The following is a 26,477-nucleotide window of genomic DNA, read 5'->3' as shown; positions in this document are numbered from 1 at the left end:
TGAATACTCCAAATAAAAGCACTCTGTGAAACTTTCTGTTCTTCCTGACAGATTAACACGGTGTGCCAGACCGAGACCCGAACTCGGGACCTTTGCCTTTCGTGGGCAAGCGCTGTACCAAATGAGCTACCGAAACACGTCTCACGACCTGCCCTCACAGCGTCAATTCTGCCAGTACCTCGTCTCCTACCTTCCAAACTTCACAGAAGCTCTTCTGCGAAACATGCAGAACTAGCACTCCTGGAAGAAAGGATATTGCGAAGACGTGGCTTAGCCACAGCCTGGGGGATGTTCCAGAATCTGTCAGGAAGTTTTGTATCAGCACACACTCCGCTGCAGAGTGAAAATCTCATTCTGGAAACATGCCCCAGGCTGTGGTTAAGCCACGTCTCTCCAATATCCTTTCTTCCAGGAGTGCTAGTTCTGCAAGGTTCAGAGAAGAGCTTGTGTGAAGTTTGGAAGTTAGGAGATGAGGTACTGGCAGAAGTAAAGCTGTGAGGACCTGGTGTGAGCCATGCTGAGGTAGCTCGAATGGTAGAGCCCTTGCCCACGGAAGGCAAAGGTCCCAAGTTCATGTCTCGGTCCGGCACACAGTTTTAATCTGTCACGAAGTTTCACATCAGCGCACACTCCACTGCAGAGTGAAAATCTCATCCTAAAAGCACTCTGAGTTTTTTCTCCAAAATCATCCTACAAACTGAACAACTGGCTTATCAACATCCTATTCTCACAAACCAAATTACAAAATATGGGAAACAAGTTCCAGAGTTATTGATGCTGTACAAGCCACCCAACGGTGTGTGGCGGGAGGGCACTTTACGTGCCACTGTCATTACCTCCCTTTTCTGTTCCAGTCGCGTATGGTTCGCGGGAAGAACGACTGTCTGAAAGCCTCCGTGCATGCTCGAATCTCTCTAATTTTACATTCGTGATCTCCTTGGGAGGTATAAGTAGGGGGAAGCAATATATTCAATACCTCATCCAGAAACGCACCCTCTCGAAACCTGGCGAGCAAGCTACACCGCGATGCAGAGCGCCTCTCTTGCAGAGTCTGCCACTTGAGTTTGCTAAACATCTCCGTAACACTATCATGGTTACCAAATAACCCTGTGACGAAACGCGCCACTCTTCTTTGGATCTTCTCTATCTCTTCCGTCAACCCGGTCTGGTACGGATCCCACACTGATGAGCAATACTCAAGTATAGGTCGAACGAGTGTTTTGTAAGCCACCTCCTTTGTTGATGGACTACATTTTGTAACGACTCTCCCAATGAATCTCAACCTGGTACCCGCCTTACCAACAATTAATTTTATATGATCATTCTACTTCAAATCGTTCCGCACGCATACTCCCAGATATTTTACAGAAGTAACTGCTACCAGTGTTTGTTCCACTATCATGTAATCATACAATAAAGGATCCTTCTTTCTATGTGTTCGCAATACATTACATTTGACTATGTTAAGGGTCAGTTGCCACTCCCTGCACCAAGTGCCTATCCGCTGCAGATCTTCCTGCATTTCACTACAATTTTCTAATGCTGCAACTTCTCTGTATACTACAGCATCATCCACGAAAAGCTGCATGGAACTTCCGACACTGTCTACTAGGTCATTTATATATATTGTGAAAAGTAATGGTCCCATAACACTCCCCTGTGGTACAACAGAGATTACTTTAACGTCTGTAGACGTCTCTCCATTGATAACAACATGCTATGTTCTGTTTGCTAAAAATTCTTCAATCCAGCCACACAGCTGGTCTGATATTCCGTAGGCTCTTACTTTGCTTATCAGGCGACAGTTCAGAACTGTATCGAACGCCTTCCGGAAGTCAAGGAAAATAGCATCTACCTCGGAGCCTGTATCTAATATTTTCTGGGTCTCATGAACAAATAAAACGAGTTGTGTCTCACACGATCGCTGTTTCCGGAATCCATGTTGATTCCTACAGAGTAGATTCTGGGTTTCCAAAAACGAAATGATACTCGAGCAAAAAACATGTTCTAAAATTCTACAACAGATCGACGTCAGAGATATAGGTCTATAGTTTAGCGCATCTGCTCGACGACCCTTCTTGAAGGCTGGGACTACCTGTGCTCTTTTCCAATCATTTGGAGCCTTCCGCTCCTATAGAGACTTACGGTACACGGCTGTTAGAAGGGGGGCAAGTTCTTTCACGTACTCTGTGTAGAATCGAATTGGTATCCCATCAGGTCCAGTGGACTTTCCTCTGTTGAGTGATTCCAGTTGCTTTTCTATTCCTTGGACACTTATTTCGATGTCAGCCATTTTTTCGTTTGTGCGAGGATTTAGAGAAGGAACTGCAGTGCGGTCTTCCTCTGTGAAACAGCTTTGGAAAAAGGTGTTTAGTATTTCAGCTTTACGCGTGTCATCCTCTGTTTCAATGCCATCATCATCCCGTAGTGTCTGGATATGCTGTTTCGAGCCACTTACTGATTTAATGTAAGACCAGAACTTCCTAGGATTTTCTGTCAAGTCGGTACATAGAATTTTACTTTCGAATTCACTGAATGCTTCACGCATAGCCCTCCTTACGCTAACTTTGACATCGTTTAGCTTCTGTTTGTCTGAGAGGTTTTGGCTGCGTTTAAACTTGCAGTGAAGCTCTCTTTGCTTTTGCAGTAGTTTCCTAACTTTGTTGTTGAACCACGGTGGGCAGCTTCGACAGTTTACAATTACAATACCGATTGCTGCTTGGTCCCCGCATGTCCTGACTTTGCCCCGCACCCTTAGAGGCTGTTGCCCTTTCTGTACCTGCCCTAGGCCATCTAACCTAAAAAAACCGCCCAGTACACGCCACACAACCCCTGCTACCCGTGTAGCCGCTTGCTGCATGTAGTGGACTCCTGACCTATCCAGCGGAACCCGAAACCCCACCACCCTATGGCGCAAGTCGAGGAATCTGCAGCCCACACGGTCGCAGAACCGTCTCAGTTTCTGATTCAGACCCTCCACTCGACTCTGTACCAAAGGTCCGCAGTCAGTCCTGTCGACGATGCTGCAGATGGTGAGCTCTGCTTTCATCCCACTAGCGAGATTGGCAGTCTTCACCAAATCAGATAGCCGCCGGAAGCCAGAGAGGATTTCCTTCGATCCATAGCGACATACATCATTGGTGCCGACATGAGCGACCACCTGCAGATGGGTGCACCCTGTACCCTTCATGGCATCTGGAAGGTCCCTTTCCACATCTGGAATGACTCCCCCCGGTATGCACACGGAGTGCACATTGGTTTTCTTCCCCTCTCTTGCTGCCATATCCCTAAGGGGCCCCATTACTCGCCTGACGTTGGAGCTCCCAACTACCAGCAAGCCCACCCTGTGCGACCGCCCAGATCTTGCAGACTGAGGGGCAACCTCTGGAACAGGACAAGCAGCCATGTCCGGCCGAAGATCAGTATCTGCCTGAGACAGCGCCTGAAACCGGTTCATCAGACAAACTGGAGAGGCCTTCCGTTCAGCCGTCCGGAATGTCTTTTGCCCCTTCGCCCCCTGCCACACCTCGAGATGACCTCCCATTCTACCACAGGTGAGGGATCAGCCACAATGTGGGCAGTATCCCGGGCAGCCAATGTCGTAGCTCGATCGGGGGATGCGTGGGACGAGCTGGCCGTCCCCGTCAAACCCCCATCCGGACCCCCACAGTGATGTCCATGGGCAACAGCCTCAAGCTGTGTGACCGAAGCCAACACTGCCTGAAGCTGGGAGCGAAGGGATGCCAACTCAGCCTGCATCCGAACACAGCAGTTGCAGTCCCTATCCACGCTAAAAACTGGTGTGCAGAGAACGTCTGAACTAATGTACAGAGAGCAAAAACAAATCGACACAAAATTTAAACGGTTATTAAAATACAAGATTGCCTAGTAAATGCAGTAATACTGCTACTTGCGCACTGCTGACACACTGCTCGGCGGCGGAAGGAGACTACGCGATTTTACACTATTAAGGCACTAAAACGCGATGCTACAACTCTCAAATACTATAATATGCCCGAAATTTATGAATTAAACAATGCAAGTACCAAAAACACGCAAAGAAATTAAGAATTAAACTATGTAACAAATAAGTGAGCTAGGAGTATACGACTGTCTGCTGGCAGCTGCTTATCCAACGGCGGCAGAGAGCACACTGGCTGTGGCCAACCGACACTCGCCGTTCAAAATAAAAACAGAAGACAGACGACTATGCGAATTTACACTATTCAGGTACTAAAACACGATGCCACAACTCTCAAATACTATAATACGCCAGAAATTTATGAATTAAACAATGCAAGTACCAAAAACACGCAAAGAAATTAATTAAACTATGTAACAAATAAGTGAGCTAGGAGTATACGAGTATTTGAGTTATCCATTACGTCACACCACTATAGTCCATTGTACTGTCAGCAAACTTTGTTAAACAGATCTTATAGCATATTAAATACTAAGTATCAGCATATAATGCCTTTTATGGAAAAAATAAGAAATATCTAGTGAAGTAAAACAGTGAAAAAATATAAAAAAATTTGGGAATGATGAGCAACCTAACATCTTGAGGATGAAGTTGTGTGGAAGGAGCAAACGTATCCCATTGAATGGAAAATTAGTAGACTTCCTTTGATATTGGTGATCCAATTTAACACTGTTAACTACTGTCCAGTGGCTGGGTAAATTGCTGACTTGATGTTCGTGGCTAATGTTTGACAGGTCATAGAGTATGCTCCTATAACTGGCTCCAATTCAGACAAATCCTTGGCTAGTCTATAGGAGGACACAAGAAGTGGATGCACAATATTTATTTTAATGTAATAGATTGTGATCAGTAATATGATGATGATAATAAAATATTTAAAAATTTTGTAATTTCCTAACACATGGAGCAAACTCATGTTGTCTCAGTCGATCTTTGCAAAAATGTTAATAACTATGTCAATATTGAGCTCAGTACACCAGTGGCTATGCAGTACAGCAAGACCAGCAAATCTTCTATAAGAATGATAATGCAGGGATACAGTTCAGTATCACAGATATCTATGAAATCAAGGACAGATTCAAGAATTTTACTAGCAACTTCGACATGGAGCTTCTGCCTAGGCACGCAGAGTTTAAATTCCTTCCCTAGCAAAGATATCCATAAACTGCTTGCATACGTCCATTGCTTCTCATAAAAGAGATTTTTTACTGCAAATTTATGCAGTAGACTAGTCCTTAAATTGAAAAGATCATTTACATCTGAGGAAGGTCTTTCCTTCACTCTCATTCTCGTACAGGGGAATTTACAAAGATCTTTGAAAGTATTCTTAGTACAGAGATTAGCTTATTAATATCTTAGTCTGCTGTGAAGATACAAGTGTGGTACTATCATTTTCACATCCAATTATTTGATGAGCTCTTGAGTTTCAAAGAATGGCTGCTAAAAGTTGAAATTCCCATCTTCTCTTTCTTTCTTTATGATGCTTGCAGGCATCTTTCATCGCATCCATTGCTTCTTTCATTTTAAAGAGAGAGGGATAAGGAAACCTGCTTAGTGTAGTTCACACCTTATCTAGTACACCACCCAAGCCGGCAGCAGAGATAAAGAATTCTAGCACACCACCCAAGCATGCAGCAGAGATAAAGAGGGAATGTAAAGTCTGCAGAAGGCAGTGGGTTTCAGATACAGCTGTTCTGTCACATCCCAATAAAATTGTGGAGGCCATTGCATACTTTCAGCAAAGTATGGATTTGAGGTTTCAGTTGGTTGTCATGGTGCCCAGTGTGTGTAACAGATTTTCTGCACTGGTATTCTGCCAGGTATTTCTTTAAAGACATTATGTCTTTTTGTGGAAGTATTAGTGAAGATAAAAGTTAAATTTTAGGGTGGAGATCTTCAACTATACATACTACAGCAATTCCACTTAGATGATACTCCTCATTATTATCTTCATGACAAATCCCATGAGAATTACAAAATGTAAGGAAATTCCCACTACAAATTCCTTCACAGAGATAGTAGAAAACAAACTATACTACTCAGTTTAAAAAACATCAGTGCTTTCATCAAATGTAATAGGGAAGAAATCTGCCAAACTTATTTTGGCTAAAGTCATGTTTTGAATTTCCTGTTTACAAAAGTACAAATCCTTGTGATCACAGAAGGCCTGTTTTGATGGCTATCCTGATGATAACTGGATACATTCTTGATTCTCCATAATGTACAGAAGAAAAAATGTATATACACTGATGGAAAAGAAATCACAACATCAAAAAATAATTAATGTAGAGTAATGAAATTTTTGGAATACATTTGCCTGGGAAACATGTTCAATTTAGTAACATTGCAAGATCGCAGGTTAATGTAGGTGCAAGATGAGCCTTTGCAAATGTGAAATACTGCTATATTAATAACAGATGTAACTGCCAGAATGTGGACTGCAAGCTTGCAAACATGCATGCATTGAGCTGTACAAGTGCTGGCTGTCAGTTTGTGGGATTGAATTCCATGTCTGGTGTACCTGTTAGGTCAATATAAGTACAGTTAATACACGTTGTGGATGTCGCTGGAGTTGTCGTCTGATGATGTCCCGTACATGGATGGTCGGAGACAGATCTGTCAATCAAGCAGTCTAACGCTTTAGACGACCTGGAGTGTGATGCAAATTGGATTGCATGCAAAATTCAAACCTCTCTCACATCATTTGACTTACTTGATATGCACAGCCGATCTTCTTCTCTGGGTAGCCGGCTACATCGATTTCCAAAACCTCCTTCTCCGAAGAATAATGCTGGTTACGGGAATTTATCTGACTCTATCTATCTCTCTACTCTTGAAATAAGTGGATACTCGCAGAATACTTTTAGTTTAACCTTGGTATATTTCAACTTCCACAAAGAACAAATTCACCACTTCTCACATAAATATTTGAATGTTTGCAAGTCAACCGATTCGTCTAGCATTAGATTCGATTAAATACATTTTTAGTGTAGTTTTTGCGACCACATAATTATGAACATGTCTTACTTCTAACAAGTCCAACACATGAAGTTCAATTAAATGTCTATAATCAATTGTTCATTTTTCTTTAACAATAATCACAAACACTAAAACAGCAAGGAATACTACATGAGTACTTCTTGCTCTTCTAATACAACTTCCATGGCACAAGTGGCAAACGCTTGTCGATGCCGTTCGACCGTCGCATCTACCTTGTGAGCGTGACTCCTTTCCAGCCTGCACACACAAACATGTGTCGCGCAGAATGTATGTTCTCTCACACTTATTTTTAAAATATCGTGTGTTCGAGACGGTAGAAGGACTAGTGGTTCTGGCATTTACATGGAAATTCTCGAAGCACTACAGCAGGTCATGGCAACACATTGACACTCTGTAGAGATTTTACATTACAAGCAGTTGTGGGTGAGTTTTATCCTGTTGGAAAACATCCCCTGGAATGCTGTTCATGAATGGCAGCACTACAGTTTGAATCACCAGATTGACATACAAATTTTCAGTCAGGATGCATGGGGTAAGCATAAGAGTGCTCCTGTAGTCATACAAAATTGTACCCCCAGACCATAAGTCCAGATATAGTTCCAATGTGTCTAGCACACAAGACAGGTTGACTGCAGCGCCTCAGCTGGTCTCCTCCTAACCAACACACGGCCATCGCTGGCATTGAGACAGAACTAGCTTTCATCAGAAAACTCAATAGACCTCTGCCCTGACCTCCAATGAGCTCTCGCTCGACACCACTGAAGTGGTAAATGGCGGTGGTTTGGGGTCAGTGGAATGCACGCTACGGGGTGTCTGTCTCGGAGCTGTCCTTGAAGTAAAGGATTTGTAACAGTTTGTTGTTTAACTGTGGTGGCAACTACTGCTCAGATTGCTGCTGCCGATGCAGTACAGTGCATCAGAGCCATATGCTAAACACGATGGTCTTCCCTATGAGTAGTGCCATGTGGTTGTCCTGAGTCCGGTCTTCTTGCGACAATCATGTACAGTTGCTACATTTCTGCCAGGTCTTTCTGCAGTATCGCCAAAGGAATATATAGCTTCCCATAATCCAGTTACATGACCTCATTTAAATTCAGGGAGCTGTTGATAATGACACCTTTGTCGTCTTACAGGCAATCTTGACTAATATCAACTCACAATGTCTAATCTCAAAGGTAACGAACACCCACAACTATTACAGTGTGTATTTAAAATGAACCTGATTTGCAGCCTCACAGTGGCACTAGTAGTGCTGCTCTTGTGGAACTGGTGCAAAATTTCAATAGATGTAATCTTTCAGGTGTAGGAACACACCTACCAACTTTTGTTTATATCGCACAACAGCTCCTTAGTGTTGCAGTTATTTCTCCATCAGTGTAATATGGGAAGTCCATGGTGGACTAAAAATACTGAGAGTAATAAATGTAACACAATAAAGTTGACGATGAGCTGTTGATAGGCATGTGAACAAGATAGTCAAGTTAGCAGGTACATTGGTCATCACAAAAGGGCAAATTTTGTGGACTTTTATGTGTTGCACGTACATGGTTTGTAGTGTAAAATCAAAGATTTTGACCTCCAGAATTCCTTGCTAATTTTAGGGGAAGACCAAAAACTGTGAAATGTTAGCACTTATTTCACTTTTTTCTTTATTACTTTTTCCCTTGTGTCTTACAGCATAAAGGGCTCGCCCTTTCTAATAGACCATTTAGTTTCTTACATTTAGCACTGGTTAAATGTATTTTTCCACCACTTACTTCCAGATATATAGAGCTTAAATGGAATGACCAAGTCTACAAAGAAGTAGTAAACTCCAAGTGTGTATTATGAATAGCGGGGTTCTCTTGAAAAAACAGCTAGACAGCCTCAGAAGTGCTACCCATGGTGTTGTCCAGTGAACTGAAAAGTGCATTGAAGTCAGGGTTGGAACTTATGAAAATCAACTTTGAATTTTGTTGTTTGCCTTTGCTTTATACACTGAAGCAACAAAGAAACTGGTATATAAATGTCTATTAAAATAAAGAGCTATGTAAACAGGCAGAATAAAGCACTGTGGTCCACAAAACCTATATAAGACAAGTGTCTGGCACAGTTGTTAGATCGGTTACTGCTGCTACTCTTACTCTTACAGATTTATGGACAGCCCTGCAGAATTCACGGTATCAATTCCCTCCAGCACTACTTCTGACATTAGTCGAGTCCGTGCCATGTCATGTCGCAGCACTTCTGCATGCTCGTGGGGACCCTACATGATATTAGGCAGGTGTACAAGTTTCTTTGGCTCTTCGGTGTGTATTAACAACCAACCATTATAAATTGTAAAGATGGAAAATTCCTTTTGAAACACTCATATATAACGACATGGTCTTTGTTATGTACAATGTATATTTTATAAAAATTCCCTTTATATCTAACAGAATAATATTTCTTAAAAACTAAATGTATAATTAATAAATGCAAATTACAATTAATGAAAAAAATATGTAATGGAATCTCACATAAACAGATACTGCCTTGACTTCTTTGGTCTTTACTACAAGTCAAATTGAACATTAGCATCTTCCTCCTCAGCAATGATGTCGTCAGTTAGGATTTCCCCATTCTCAAAATGTGCCTCAGCATCCTCCTCTTGAATTTTCTGGCGCAAGGCCGATGACAGAGCATCAGAGCTCTTCTAATTCTGGAGCTGCAGGGCCCTCGGCTACACTATTTCATAAATTTGCGAGAAATGATCTTCAATAAAGAGTCCAAAGCTGTATTTTTCTTTGTTATGGAAATCACTGCACCTCTTGTCAGTGTCCTCCTGCAACCTAATTGTTGAAACAATTGTTGTTCCTTGAACCCTTTTACATGGCCATTTGTTGTCTTTGTTTGTTTGTTTCTTTCTTTTTTTTCTCTCCTTGTAAAGCATTGCAGGACAGGCATAATAATTTGTATGTAGCATCGACACATTGATGTTGAGTTCAAATTTTTGTATGTCATGCACTTGTTATGCCACAGGGACATTGTGCATTCTGGTATGATCTCTTCCTCTAGTTTGCACTGTACATCAGCATGATAGGTGGAGCAGAGGTGGAAGAAAACTTTTTTACATATACTATAGATTATTCATAAATTCAAGAAGAAAGAAAAATTATGTCATATTATATAAGAGAAGCAGATAGGATATATATATATATATATATATATATATATATATATATATATATATATATATATATATATATATATATATATATATATATATCCTCATTACCAACAAACACTGTCTGCCTGTGTCCATTCATGCGAATGGACAGTTTGTTGCTGGTCATTCCCACATAGAATGCGTCACAGTGTAGGCAGGTCAGCTGGTAGATCACGTGGGTGCTTTCACACGTGGCTCTGCCTTTGATCGTGTACACCTTCCGGGTTACAGGACTGGAGTAAGTGGTGGTGGGAGGGTGCATGGGACAGGTTACAAGGGTAGGAGCCAGAGGGTAGGGAAGGTGGTTTGGGGATTTCATTGGGATGAACTAACAGGTTACGAAGGTTAGGTGGACGGCGGAAAGACACTCTTGGTGGAGTGGGGAGGATTTCATGAAGGATAGATCTCATTTCAGGGCAGGATTTGAGGAAGTCGTATCCCTGCTGGAGAGCCACATTCAGAGTCTGATCCAGTCCCGGAAAGTATCCTGTCACAAGTGGGGCACTTTTGTGTTTCTTCTGTGGGAGGTTCTGGGTTTGAGAGGATGAGGAAGTGGCTCTGGTTATTTGCTTCTGTACCAGGTCGGGAGGGTAGTTGCGGGATGCGAAAGCTGTTATCAGGTTGTTGGTGTAATGGTTCAGGGATTCCGGACTGGAGCAGATTCGTTTGCCACGAAGATCTAGGCTGTAGGGAAGGGACCGTTTGATGTGGAATGGGTGGCAGCTATCATAATAGAGGTACTGTTGCTTGTTGGTGGGTTTGATGTGGACAGACATGTGAAGCTGGCCATTGGACAGATGGAGGTCAACGTCAAGGAAAGTGGCATGGGATTTGGATTAGGACCAGGTGAATCTGATGGAACCAAAGGAGTTGAGGTTGGAGAGGAAATTCTGGAGTTCTTCTTCACTGTGAGTCCAGATCATGAAGATGTCATCAATAAATCTGTACCAAACTTTGGGTTGGCAGGCCTGGGTAACCAAGAAGGCTTCCTCTAAGCGACCCATGAATAGGTTGGCGTATGAGGGGGCCATCCTGGTACCCATGGCTGTTCCCTTTAATTGTTGGTATGTCTGGCCTTCAAACATGAAGATGGTGTGGGTCAGGATGAAGCTGGCTAAGGTAATGAGGAAAGAGGTTTTAGGTAGGGTGGCAGGTGGTCAGCGTGAAAGGAAGTGCTCCATCGCAGTAGGGCCCAGGACGTGCAGAATATTTGTGTATAAGGAAGTGGCTTCAATGGTTACAAGGATGGTTTCGGGGGTAACAGATTGGGTAAGGATTCCAGGCGTTTGAGAAAGTGGTTGGTGTCTTTGTTGAAGGATGGGAGACTGCATGTAATGGGTTGAAGGTGTTGATCTACGTAGGCAGAGATACGTACTGTGGGGGCTTGGTAACCAGCTACAATGGGGCGGCCAGGATGATTGGGTTTGTGAATTTTAGGAAGAAGGTAGAAGGTAGGGGTGCGGGGTGTCGGTGGGGTCAGGAGGTTGATGGAGTCAGGTGAAAGGTTCTGTAGGGGGCCTAAGGTTCTGAGGATTCCTTGAAGCTCCGCCTGGACATCAGGAATGGGATTACCTTCGCAAACTTTGTATGTGGTGTTGTCTGAAAGCTGACGCAGTCCCTCAGCCACATACTCCAGACGATCAAGTACCACGGTTGTGGAACCCTTGTCCGCCGGAAGAATGACCATGGATCGGTCAGCCTTTAGATCACGGATAGCCTGGGCTTCAGCAGTGGTGATGTTGGGAGTAGGATTAAGGTTTTTTAAGAAGGATTGAGATGCAAGGCTGGAAGTCAGAAATTCCTGGAAGGCTTGGAGAGGGTGATTTTGAGGAAGAGGAGGTGGGTCCCGCTGTGACGGAGGACGGAACTGTTCCAGGCAGGGTTCAATTTGGATAGTGTCTTGGGAAGTTGGATCATTAGGAGTAGGATTAGGATCATTTTTCTTCGTGGCAAAGTGATATTTCCTGCAGAGAGTACGAGTGTAGGACAGAAAATCTTTGACGAGGGCTGTTTGGTTGACTCTGGGAGTGGGGCTGAAGGTGAGGCCTTTGGATAGGACTGAGGTTTCGGATTGGGAGAGAGGTTTGGAGGAAAGGTTAGCTACTGAATTAGGGTGTTGTGGTTCCAGATTGTGTTGATTGGAATTTTTGAGGTTTTGGAGGGAGTGGAGCTGGAAGTGGGAGATTGAGTAGATGGGAGAGACTGGGTTTGTGTGCAATGAGAGGAGGTTGAGGTTTGCTGGAAAGGTTGTGAAGGGTGAGTGAGTTGCCTTTCCTGAGGTGAGAAACCAGGAGATTGGATAGTTTTTTGAGGTGGAGGGTGGCATGCTGTTCTAATTTGTGGTTGGCCTGTAGGAGGATGCTCTGAACAGCCGGTGTGGATGTGGGAGAGGAAAGATTGAGGACTTTTATTAAGGATAGGAGTTGACGGGTGTGTTCATTGGCTGAGTTGATGTGTAGGTGAAGGATTAGGTGGGTGAGGGCAATGGATTGTTCAGTTTGGAACTGGTATAGGGACTGATGGAAAGAAGGGTTGCAGCCAGAGATGGGAACTTTAAGTGTGAGGCCTTTGGGGGTAATGCCAAATGTCAGACAAGCCTGAGAAAATAAAATATGGGAGCGAAATCTGGCTAGGGCGAAGGCATGTTTGCGGAGGGAATGTAAATAAAACTTAATGGGGTCGTTGTGGAGGTGTTATGAGGGTGACATGATATTAGAAGGTGGAAAGTGTAACATGAGGCTGAAATGAAAATGAAAATAAAAATATATGGGGAGAGATAAAGGTGAACTAGAAAGAAACTGGAGATCTGGTGTGAAAAAAGGCGAAAAAGTGTTGGTTAGAGCTGGGCTATGTTGATCCTGTGGTGATCTTGTGTAGGTAGACAACGATGTGCATAAAGGTTAGGTGGTTGTGTTGCCGCCAAAACACGTTAAAGGGTGGAGAAATTCGGGAAAATTTCGAAAAAACTATGTGTAAATGTATTAAAAGGAGCGGTTTTGTGGTGGCAGATTATGAAAATGAGGCTAACAATTGTCTGACAAAGAAATAATGACGTTAATACCTGTGGGAAGCGGCTAAAAATGATCGGTGATGTGAGAAAATTCTTTCTAGTTGCGAGTGTATACCTGTCCTTTTTTGCCCCTAAGGTAAGTCTTTCCGCTCCCAGGATTGGAATGACTCCTTACCCTCTCCCTTAAAACCCACATCCTTTCGTCTTTCCCTCTCCTTCCCTCTTTCCTGACGAAGCAACCGTTTGTTGTGAAAGCTAGAATTTTGTGTGTATGTTTGTGTTTGTTTGTGTGTCTATCGACCTGCCAGCACTTTCGTTCGGTAAGTCACATCATCTGTGTTTTTAGATATATTTTTCCCACGTGGAATGTTTCCCTCTATTATATTCAATCATTATATATATATATATAGGGCATACTTTTGACACTGGCTGCGAGCATGACAGATGTTTGGTGAGAAGCACTTTGTATCACTGATTTCACTAAGAAGAAACACTTTAGACTACTATACTTCACTATTTGAGGCGAGAGGTGAAAGCACTTTGTCTTTTCTGTTGCACTTATTCACTAACACTGCACATTTTGTTCTTGTGGTGAGTGTGATGAGGTGGCTGGTGGCAGTGCCGAGGGTCACAGGCTGGGGAGGACTCTGGCGATTGCTGTCTGCAGTGGAATCTGCAGGAAGTTTCTGAAGTTCTCGCGATAGAGCCTGTGTTGCTGGGCCGTCTTGTTCGCCTCCCAGAGGTCCATCAGGAAGGCCACCTGGTCGGTCTGCCTCCTCGCTACGATGGCATGTGCCGTCATGACGAGGATCCAGAGAGTCGCCAGTCGCTTGGGTCGTGGAAATGGGTTGCAGTCTGGGGCGGTGATTGCTTCCACTGTGATGTTTCCCAGTGCCGTTCTGTTGATGTGGGCCACCATCTGCTGGCACACTTCCATATGTTGGTGGCATTCCCGCTGGTGAATCGGTGCTCAAGTGTGTCGGTCGTGGCACATACATCACACTTGTCACTTGCGACGAGTTTTATCTCCGCCAGTCTTTGGTTGGTTGGTACCATTCTGTTGACTATTTTGTACCATGTCTCCTTTGCATGTTTACGCAACACATTTTCCGAGACATTTCCCCATATTTGTTTCCAATTGTATTGCGGGAGTTTGTGTTCAATTTTGTTTTTTGCCGGCTTCCCCATGAGGACCCAGTATATTCCCTTGGCTGTTCTGTGGCTGGGGTTCGCCACGGTGTCCAGGATGTAACTTTCGTTGGCGTAGCGTAGCCTGATGTGTGGCATTCTGAAGGGAATGTGCCTCGTGTCGACTGGCGCTTCTTCTGATGCGGGCTTGTATCCTGCAATTATCTTGGCTATGACGCTGTCAGGGTTATTGTCCTGGATGGCGAGCGTTAGTTTTGGTAGAAAGGCTGCACATTTGGTCTTTACATCCACCAGACCTAGTCACTCTTCTTTCTTTGGCAACGAGCATGTTGCTTGTGCCACTTTGAATATATTTCGAACTCACAACAGGTAGTACACTGCACTCGTAAGTGCTCGCGCAATTTCGGTCGGGATGCTTAAGGTTTGTGCAAGGTACCATGCTTTCAACAGGATCATCATGTTTATCAGGTCTATTTTCTGGGGGATTGTTAGTTTCCGGTTCGTGTGCTGTCTGGAGAGACCTCTTATGCTGTGTAGCACGTCTCTCCAGTTGTATGCGGCCTTTCTAAGTGGACAAGACTGTTTAAATATTCCAAGAACTTTATGGCTTTCTGCTATTTTGTACCACTGCCTGTCTGGTTTGAGTCGTTGATTACCTATCGGCAGTAGTACTGTTTTTCTGGGGTTGGTTTGGGCTCCTGATGCTTTTTGGAAAGTGTTCACGATGGTTTCTACTCTCCCCATATCTTCCTGATATTCAATTAAGATGCCTAGGTCATCTGCGTAGGCTATACATGCTATTGCTTTGTCTCCTATGGAGAATCCTCTGATGTCATTTGTGAGTTTCCACATCAGCAGGTCCAGTGCTATAGCGAATAAAGCCATTGACAATGGTCAGCCTTGCCTCACAGATTTGTCCAGTTTTATCTGTTTTGTTTTCCAACTATTGATTATTACTGTCGATCTCGCAGCACTTAGTATCTTCTGGATGATTGTGATGAACTTTTGCCCAAACCCGATTCTGTTTAGTGTGTCTACAAGGTTTTTGTGATTGATGCTGTCGAAAGCCTTGTTGAAATCCATCGAAATTATGGCACCTGCGCTACTGGTGGTGGCTGCCTGTGCTATTATGTCCCTGTAGGTGCATGTGGCATCAAATATATTTTTCCCTGGTATTGCACATGTTTGCCACAGACTGATGCCTTTCCTCATCGCCGATTTCAGGTTGTTTGCAATGCATTTCGCTATTATTTTATAGTCAGCATTGAGGAGCATAATCAGACGAAACTCTTCAATGCTGTGGCGGCTTTCTTCCGAGGGATGAGGGTTATGGTCCCTTTGGTCAGCCCAGGTGGAAGTTCCACCCCATCGAGTATCTCGTTCACCATCTCCGTGAATTGCACTCCTAGTACGTCGCAATATGCGAGGTAGAACTCTAGCGGGATGCCGTCGGCGCGTGGTGCTCTTCCTCTGGCACTGGTCTTAATCGTTTCTTCGATGTCGACCTCATCGACATTTTCTGTCGGCAACGCCCTGTCTTCACCTGTCAGCATGCTCCTTGTCTGTTGCAGAATTTCAGCAGTTGCTACGTCGTCTGTCACTTCTCAACAGAACATATCTCAGAAATAGTCTCAAACCCACATCCTCTAGCATGTGAAGTTGTTATCATATCCATTATACTATGCAACCAGACTATATAAAGCAACTCATTTAACCCTACGATAACATTGGAAGCTGAAGAAGTGAATTAAAATTTGTGCTGTGGCAGGGACTTGAACCTGGGTGTTCTTGCTTACTAGGCAGATATGCTGACCATTACATCACCACAGCATTATGGTCAACATAGATGCACGAACTACCCAACTCAAATACCCAAATTAGAGACTTAAATATCTCAGGAAAAATTTAATTTAAGGTCTATACGATCACATATAGTACAGCATTTCCACATTACGTCCAATGCTGGGGTGCTATTCCAGTGTCGGAAGGCCCTAGCAATAGTGAAAATATAAGGGGAGATGTGAATTAGAGTTTGTGTTGGGGAGAGTATTTAACTTGGGTAGTTAGTGCAGCAATGTTGACCATAATACTGCGGTGGTGTAATGGTCAGCATATCAGCCTAGTAAGCGAGAAGACCTGGGTTCGAGTCCCAGCTGCAGCACAAATTTTAACTCATTTCTTCAGCTTCCAGCGTTATCGTAGATAAATTAGAGACTTAAATATCTCAGGGAAAATTTAATTTAAGATCATTTAACCCTATTTACTATCAACAAAGTTCAGCCCCCCCACCCCCCAATCATTTACGCGCAAACAAGGGCCCACCAGAGTGAATGGCTGCAGTGTGCGATACCTGGGATCTTAACCTTACATCACTGTGTAGATAGTTTCAAAAAGTTGATCACACCGCTGGGGACCCGTGCTTGCTAGTAAATATAGTTGTATGTACTTCTGTATACACAGTGAGACAAACTTTGTTGCTCCTTAATTTTTTCAGTGACTATATATACCCCTATACCCTGCTTTGTCATTTTATCCGTTGTGGTTAACAGTTTTCGCTGACCTGTCACCTTTCGTGTAATTTATATGGTTGTTTGTTCTTTCTTAAGTTAGCACCATAGGACCAAATTGAGGAGCAAATTTCAAAGGTCATGGAACATGTCAGTACATGAAATTACAACATAAAAGTAATAACAGATAAAAACAAAATGTTTATGAACCTGAAAAAAGTCAATCCATAAGCTTAAGTAAACACAATCAACAATACAACAAGAATCAGCTTAATTTTTCAAGGCACTCCTTGATGGAATACAAGTAGTGACCCATGAGGAAACTCTTTAGTTTCGATTTGAAAGTGTGGATTACTGCTAAGATTCTTGAATTCTTGTGGTAGCATATTGAAAATGGGTGCAGCTGTATATTGCACACCTTTCTGCACAAGAGTTAAGGAAGTGCGATCGAAATGCAGATTACATTTGTGCTGAGTATTAACTGAGTGAAAGCTTCTAGTTCTTGGGAATAAGCTGATATTGTTAACAAGAAATGACAGTGTAGAATATATATATTCAGAGGCCAATGTCAAATACCCCGACTAACGAACAGGCATCGACAAGAGGTTTGCGAACTTACACCACTCATTGCCCGAACTGCCCATTACTGAGCCAAAAACACCCTTTTAGAATGGGAAGAGTTACCCCAAAATACAGGGTGTTTCAAAATGAATATATGGGTTTTAAGGCTTTGTAGCACGTATTACATTCACCTTACAATTATAAATAATACACCAAATGAAAGAGAAACACAAACAGTTTTTCTTACAATTATTCAGTGTGAACACCGATCACACAAGGAGTCGATAGGCGAGTTGTTCTGAAACCTTGATCAGTGTGTCAGATAGATTAGCTGGTATCGGAGGCACATACACATGATCGCGTCAGATTGTGTATGAACGTGGAGGTCACGCATAAAATGCTGTGTCAACCGGCCCCTTGCGCCCAATCCACCGGTCGGATACAATGTGTTTTAACCAGTCGCGTACTGAGTTATGCTCCCAAATAAAGATGTGTTGTTCAGGTTCTTCCCTTTGAGGCATGGGCCATAGCTGTAGCACATCAAGGTAAGAAACATCAGTTACAGTTGATTCACTGAAAAAGAAAGGCCCATAAACTTTCTGCAGCGATATTTCTTGGGGCTAAGCGTGGAAGACTCGCACTCGTTCCACACGTTTTTCAGTCACTCTTTATCATTCCATACTCTTCCCATTGTGCACAGGTATACATACATAGCTGTTTGAGTTGCTCTTTCATTTGGTGTATTATTTACAATTGTAAGTTGAACGTAATAAATATGCAATGCCTTAGAACTGGTATGTTCATTTTGAAACACACTGTAAAATAACATACGACACTAATTTTCATATTGAAAGATCACTTACGTCAGAAACTGTCCAAATAGTAAAAATGGCAGCATTAAGTCTTTGAACAAGATCCTGAATGTGGGCTTTCCACAACAGTTTACTATGTATCTGAATACCTAAAAATTTGAACTGTTCAGTTTCACTAATCACATGCCCATTCTGTGAAATTAAAACTTCAGGTTTTGTTGAATTGTGTCTTAGAAACTGTAAAAACTGAGTCTTACTGTAATTTAGCATTAGTTTATTTTCTACAGACTGAGCCAATGTCACACACAACATCCTTTACTACCAAGCTAGTGTCATCAGCAAACATAAATGTTTTAGAATTACCCGTAATACTGGAGGGCTTATCATTTATATAAATAAGGAACAGGAGTGGCCCCAACACTGAATCCCTGGGACACCCCCCACCCCGTCCCAATTGACTGTACCCCACTGAGACCCCATATCACAGCCATTCTCAACACTGTGAATAATGACCTTTTGCTGTGTGTTGTTAAAGTAAGAGGTGACCCAGTTGTGAGGTGCTCCCCGTGTTCCATAATGGTCAAACTTCTAGAGCAATATTTCTTGATCAACACAATCAAACACCTTAAATCAAAAAATATCACTTGCATTCAAAACCTTTTATTTAATCCATCCAGTACCTAACAGAGAAAATATAATATAGCATTTTCAGTTGTTAAGCGACATCTAAAGCCAAACTGTATATTTGATAGCAAATTATGTTTTATAAAATGATCATTTATCCTTACATACACAGCCTTTTCTATAACTTGAGCAAACACTGATGGAATAGAAATAGGTCTAAAATTGTCTACATTATCCCTTTCTCCCTTTATATAAAGCGGCTTTACTACTGAGTACTTTAATCGTTCAGAAAACTGACCATTCTTATAGGAAAAATTAAAAATATGGCTAAATACAGTTTTAACATGTACAGCACAGTACCTTAATATTCTGCTAGGCACTCCATCATATCTGTGAGAGTCCTAAGTCTTAAGTGATTTAATTATTGATTCAGTCTCCCCCTTGTCAGTATTACAGTGGAGTATTTCAGACATCAATCTCAGAAAGGGATTGATTGCTGATTCTGGGGCATCTCCTGTTAAATATCATATAGTGAATTGAATTAACCTTTTATCCCACCAGCAATAGAAAACTGGCTCAAACGTTCTCAAGAAAACAATAGAATCTTTGCAACCTCTTTGTAATGCCATTACTGCGATGGTTGACTGAAAACTCTTCAACCGTTGGCAGCATTGGTATGTGGTAGTACTGGCTTGTTCCGTAGCCTCTTCTCTACAGCTCCAGTTGGCAGGAAGCCTTAGCATTGAACAGTTGTGTTGTTACAGTGTAAAGTATGGAACTCTGCACAGATGGTTGGTCAATGCGATTTGAGCGACGTGTAGCCGTTGAATTTTTGACAGCAGAAGGTGTCACCCCAAAGGAGATTCATCAGACAATAAAAGCAGTTTATGCTGATTGTTTTGATTTGAGTACCGTGTGTCGTTGGGCGAGTAAGTTTGAAGATGATGAGGCAGGAACATCTGACCTGCGTGATACATAAAGAGTTGGATGTCCTGTGACAGCAACCAATGAGTTTCACAAGCAAAATGTTGACAGATTGATTCAGGATGATTGTCGTATCACTCAGAGAGAAATTTCAAGTACAATCAGCATTTTACAAGAATGTGTGGGTCGCATTATTGCTTTGCTTGGCTATCGGAAGATCTGTGCATGATGGGTACCCCAGATGCTGACTCCTGAAATAAAAGCACACAGACTTGAAATTGGCCAGAAACTCCTCTCGCGTTATGAAAATGAAGGTGATGCCTTCCTCCATTCAATTGTGCCAGACGAAATGTGGGTACACCATTATGACCAGGAGAAGAAATGTCAATTTGTGGAATATCGACACAAAGACTCACCCTGGAAAAAGAAATTCAAAACGCAGCCCTCAGCTGGAAAAATCATGGCCACAGTGTTCTGGGACGCAGATGGTGTTATCCGTGTTGATTTCCTTGATCGTGGAACTACAATAAATTCAGAGCATTACATCACAATGCTGCAAACTCTGAAACGACGGCTAACAAGGGTCCAAAAGGAAAAGGGAAATGTTTTCCTGCAGCACGACAGTGCCAAACCACACACTTCATGTGCCACCACAGGAGAACTTCAGAGACTGAAGCTCACCATCATACAGCATCCTCCATACAGTCCAGATTTAGCACCGTCTGACATCCATCTGTTTATTAAAATATCCCCATCCAAACCCAATTAACGAAGATGGAGGCATTACTTTTCATTCAACCCTCGTATTATCAAAATGACATTCTTCTACTAACTTTAATTCATCATCATTCGTGTCAGTGGCTAGATTGGACTGTGTAAAAATTGGACTGCATAAAAATTGAGACTTTACAGGTGCTGATGACCGCACAATTGAGTGCCCCACAAATTGAACATCATCATCATCATCTACTAACTTTTATAATAAACTTGCAGATTGTCTTTCATTGCTTCCCATTTTTTCAATCTTACAATTTTGCATTAGATCCACTCCAGCTTACATTAAGGACTACTTACCTAACGGTGCTCCACTGGCTGATGAGGAAGCATTTTAGAACTCTGTTTACCTACCTCCTTGCAGAATTTGCATCCCCCATCACCACCTCTTGGCTCTGATGAACTGTTCCCTTTCTTTAAATGCACTTTGGGGCTCTCTAAATCTATCTTGTCTCTTTGTCACTGAATTTTAATCTTTTCTACGTTGCCCCACGGTTATTCTATAGTGCTATAGTGCTCCCTACTTCCTTAAGGTTACCCTTCTGTATTTTATCGTTATTAGATTTATAGTTGTCAAACGCCCCTGTTATATATTCCATTGTCTCTCCTAACCTATCATCAACATTTTGTTTAAGCCTTTCCTCCATATTTATTCTAGATGTTTAAACTATTCACCCCTTGTTTAATTGATCTGTGACTCATTTGCCCTTTATCTAGTTTCAGTTCTTGAGTGTGTGATTCCAACCTATCTGTGTTTCTGTGTATTCTTTGTAAAACCTCTCCCTTAAATGAATCAGTTTGTGCCTCTTTTTCTAACCTTGACTCTTTAATATGAGTCTTTAACTTTTAACTGACATGAATTATCTCCTCTTGAACCCTAGTTATTGTCTGGATAAGTTCTGTCCTTATATCCTTTCTAACTACCTCCATTTCAGTACTTATTTCATTATTATTAGTAGTTAATCTATCTTTAATTTATTTTACACCTCTGCCTATTGTATCATTACTTGCAGCTAAACAATTATTCATTTCTTGTAGACCTATATCTATTTTATCATTACTTGAGTTTATATGGTTATTCATTTCTTGCTTCTCCTTTTTTATGTTCTCACTACTAACAATGAACCTCTCCTAAATATCCTTCATCATGTGGGAATACTCTGACATTGGTACCAGAGTTTCCATGATATTCACTAAATACAAGATCAAATTTACAACCCACAAAAAGTTAACAGTTGATAACTTAACAATTAGTTCTTTCAATAAAAGCTTTATTAATTTAGTCTTCCCCACAATAAGCACTTGAATAGGGTTACAAAAGTCGCTTTTACACTTTCTGAAAGTTTGACAAATGTTCCACCAATTGATCTGATTAACCACAGTGGTTATTGTCTACTGCTAGCTAAGTAACTGTGAGAGCTGTTGGCAATCATTGACTCGCATCTGCTAGGTACATCACTAGCTGTTATGGCATCAACTCAGTGTAGCCTCCAGCATCTTTTTCTTTCTCGTGGCTATCATCTCATTGAATACTGAGTCTGGAGATACCAGCACCTCATATGCAGGTGAAGATCACATTCATTTTGCCATTTAGTTGTTATATAAAGTCTGTATGTTACTTAAAGAAAAATTACTATCTAATATTAGGAATTACCAGACAACTACTGGTACTTACCACCATTGCTGAAATCCGACTCATCAGCAGAAAAACCTGTATAATCACAACAGCCATCTCTGTTACTGCACTTTGTACAAAAAAGTTGTTTTTGCAGGTGCATTGATCCTGGATATTTTTTACATACAAAGTGTAAAATACTCATCACTTCTGCATCCAAAACTTGTGCTCCGGCATATGATTTCATACAAACAATACCACTTTGAGGTGTGTGCCCAAGTTTCTGTCATGAGGTTTCAAAATGTGCCATTAGCTGTGTGAAATTTTTGTTACTGTTTCCACTTATTGCTTCCTGAGCTGCTGTGATGGATATGTCACACTCTAGTGACCCAATGACTTAATTAGAAATTGGGGAGGGGGGGGGGGGGACTTATGGTAGTTTAGGAACATCTGATACTGAACAAAGAATTTTTCATGCCTTCAGAACTTTTACCTATTGGCCAGATTCTATATAAGATAAATTTTTTATTCTCATAAAACTTGAATTAGCTAATTTAGATGTCATACTCATGGCAGTGAAAGGTTATTTAAATGTTGAACACAATATAACTAATTAAGCCAAAATTCCTATGTGAATATTTCAATTTTCATTAAAATAAACAAACACCCACAGTCCTTGCATCACCTATTTCAACTGATGAATTCACTCAAATCTTCAGATTGATTATACTATTGCCAGACTTTTCTTATTTCTCAATAGTTTTGTTACAGGCGTAGACAGAATCAAGTTTTACTTTGAGCTTCTTCCTTGTTGCACCAATGGATCGCTCTTTTTCATAATTTCCCTGTACAAGTCTTTAATTCTTCTTCATCACTACTATTAGTGTTTACATCCTCTGAATAAATTACTTTTTAAGAGTACTCCTTCACTCTTGATGATCTGTGCATGGAACCAATGAAAATGATGGCAGCAATTCACTTGTGAAAAGAACAAGAGAGAGAATGGCAGGCATTGGGTCATTGCACACTAAATTTTTAACACTATTGGTGCCATCTTATACTGACCATTTTAGAACTGTAAAATTAAAGCAGCAAATGGTCATTATGATGACATTTCATATTTGTAGTATGACAAAGCATGACTTGTGATCACCATTTGCTGCATTTATTTTACTACCCTGAGGATGGCTAGTGTAGGCTGATAATGGTTAACATTTTGAAGTGTTTTGTAAAATTAAAGCAGCAAATGGTCATTACGATGACATTTCATATTTGTAGTATGACAAAGCATGACTTGTTGTTGTGATCACCATTTGCTGCATTTATTTTACTACCCTGATGATGGCTAGTGTAGGCTGGTACTGGTTAACATTTTGAAGTGTTTTGCAATTATGCCAAATGAATGTGAATTGTAAACCAAAGTAACATAGTTCTATTTCATAACAAGAAACAAATGTTCAACAGTCGTTTAAGGAAAAGGTTCAAAAGCATTAAAACATAAACCAAATGTGCATCTCATGGAATGTACATAAAGCAACATGGCTTGAAACATATGACATAAATGGGTGTGGCATGTTGTAAACATGTTACCAAGACGGTTCTATCACATTTGAAATTGCAAAACGAAATTTTGATTTTTTGGGGTGAGTTCGATTGTCTCCTTGAATGCTAAAGCCACTTTCTGCTGTAGGAAAAACATCTTTTCAACATTAGGTGTCTTGAACACTTTCATTAGTAAAGCAACATGACACATGTCATTTCATTCCACCACCACCACAAGACCAAATTACCTCCAGAAAACCATTTTTAGCTATTACACGGTTGCTCTTCAGCCTAATGATATTATATATATTTTTTTATTGTGGCTGGTGAATTTTCTGAATTTTGGGCACAGGATCAGCCTCTAAATTGCAAGATGTAGGTGTGCAAACACATTGCAGCTAAGAGAGCTCACTGCACTGGGGAAATAGGGCTAACTTGTAAAAAGGTGTGAATATATCAAGACGTTTTGGTTTAAATGCCTTTGAAGCTGCAAGATAAGTCGAAAAGCTATTTCCCTTCTTTTACATCCCTAACTGTGCCCAAGACATACTCACCTTTTTGTGCTATAATTGGACCATTTCTCAATTTGGTTCACAACTTCCACTCTGCCATTACATATCCGTAACTTCTCAAGAGAAGAACACTTTTGTTGACTCGGGGGACGACTGATCTGATATAGGTAATTTTATTGTCTTTTGAACAATGTTGTTTGTACCATGGCATTGGATAAAGCTTTCACAAAACAACTGGATGACCATTAATTACATGTATATGTCCACCTTTGTACAAAATTTGAACCAGTTCGCACAAGTTTGAGACATAGAAGTCACACACATAAAAAAGCTCACAAGAAACATACTTTGTGCAAGGAAAAGCCAAATGAAACTATATTTTTTTAAGCAAATTTTCAGTTTTATCTAAGAAAGCATTTTTATTTTTTTGAATCACTTTAAACTGTTTCCGCGCATTCAGTTAAGGATGAATTTTACAAGCTACATTTAGCTCATCTTTAAATCACCATATCTCAAAATGGATAAAGGTTATTGGAGAAAAAAATTCATTTTGACTTCATTCATTTATCTACCTTTGTGCAAAGTTTGGACTGATTTGTACAAGCTTAAAGCATAGAAGTGGTGCACTTCAAAAACCTCCCAGAAATCGTGTTTATTGCATGTAAAATCCAAATAAATAAGACTTTTTTTCAAACTGTTAAAACTAAACACGGATCGAGATCCGATATACCAGTGAATAGTACTAGAACCATCAGTCTTGCTCCAGTCTGGAATTATTTAAGGGGGAACTGTTTTCGGACATAAAATGCAACGAGGGTGACTCTTTTTGCACGTGAAATCCAAAGAATGCACATATAAAAGGTGCCATTAACTGAGCATCAATAAATTAACCATTTCACACAATTTGTCTCGACATCAGCTCCAGTTCATGCGTTGACAGCAGTGAGCTTGTTGTATTGAGTTTTTTTTAGTGGCTTCATTTTCAGTTTTCGTGGTGTGAGTGCACCAGATATTTATGTTCATTCTGTATGCGGCCATGTTCCATGACATTATACAATTATATTTTTGTTTTGTTGTCATGGTTACGGAGTAACTTATGGCTGCAATAAAGAAAGGAGCAATAAGTTATTTTTACTCTCAGTTTACCGTATTTCAAACACATACATACAGTATCTGTTTCTGTTCTGTGAATTCATTGCTTTTGATTGGAGTTTTATTTGTGTGAACTGTGACGCTTAAGTCCTGTAACTTATCATATTTCGCTCGTTTTGTTTTGGTTCGTCAGTGGCACTTGTCTGTCTAGTAGGCTCTCGGAGACCAGTGTGGCCTGAGCTCCCAGTTGGTGCACATCGACAGTGCAGAAAGATACGTATATAGCTTCTTTTCTGTGTTTACTTTGTAGATTCTTACTTAAATTGCGTGTGAGTTTCGTATAGGAGGTGTAATTTCGAGTTTTAGTTACTGTAATCGTAAATTCAGGCAGATTGTAGCGCAGTCGTTAGGCATTTGTACAGGTTAGTTCATACATTCTTTGCGTGTTTCCCTTGCATTATCTAGACACGGACTCGTGTTTCAGTAACTGTTGTTCAACATCGATTAGAATGGACAGGGACTGTGATTGCTGTGTTCAGATGAGAGCTGAGTTGGCATCCCTTCGCTCACAGCTGCAGGCGGCGCTGACTTCGGTCGCGCAGCTTGAGGCTGTTGCCAATGGACACCACTGTGGGGAGCTGGACTTGGGTATCACGGGGATGTCAACCTTGTCCTGTCTGTCCCCAAATCGGTCTGCCGCTGTGGTTGCCCCAGTTGCTGCCCACAGTGGGGCTGAGTCCTCGCCTTTGGTTGATTGGGAGGTCGTTCCAAGGCGTGGCAGGCAGCGAAAGACATCCCCGGAGGCTGATCAGAAAGCCTCCCTGGTGCGTCTGACAAACAGGTTTCAGGTACTGTCTCTGGCTGAGCCAGATGCAGCTGCCTGCCCTGTTTCAGAGGATGATTCTCAGCCTTCAAGGTGTGGGCAATCACAGAGGGTGGGCTTATTGGTAGTGGGGAGCTCCAATGTTAGGCGCGTAATGGGGCCCCTTAGGGATATGGCGGCTAAGGAGGGGAAGAAATCCAGTGTGCACTCCGTGTGCATTCCGGGTGGAGTCATTCCTGATGTGGAAAGGGTCCTTCCGGATACCATGAAGAGCACAGGGTGCAGCCAGCTGCGGGTGGTGGCACATGTCGGCACTAATGACGTGTGTCACTTTGGATCTGAGGAAATTCTCTCTGGATTCCA

At 41.7% G+C, this 26,477-nt stretch overlaps 1 protein-coding gene and 1 non-coding gene across 2 annotated transcripts in view; both read left to right on the top strand.

Moving 5' to 3' along the window:
* LOC124595720 (NFX1-type zinc finger-containing protein 1-like) overlaps window positions 1-26,477 on the top strand; it is a 413,636-nt gene that overhangs the window by 373,746 nt on the left and 13,413 nt on the right. The window lies entirely within an intron of this gene.
* On the top strand, window positions 16,417-16,489 carry Trnat-agu. Its single transcript has one exon. It is a non-coding gene; the product is annotated as a tRNA-Thr (tRNA).

Source organism: Schistocerca americana, chromosome 2 (genome assembly GCF_021461395.2).
Source record: "Schistocerca americana isolate TAMUIC-IGC-003095 chromosome 2, iqSchAmer2.1, whole genome shotgun sequence".
Taxonomy (NCBI): Eukaryota; Metazoa; Arthropoda; class Insecta; order Orthoptera; family Acrididae; genus Schistocerca; species Schistocerca americana.
Note: the sequence above shows the minus strand (reverse complement) of the source record. Positions and strands in the feature narration are given on the sequence as shown.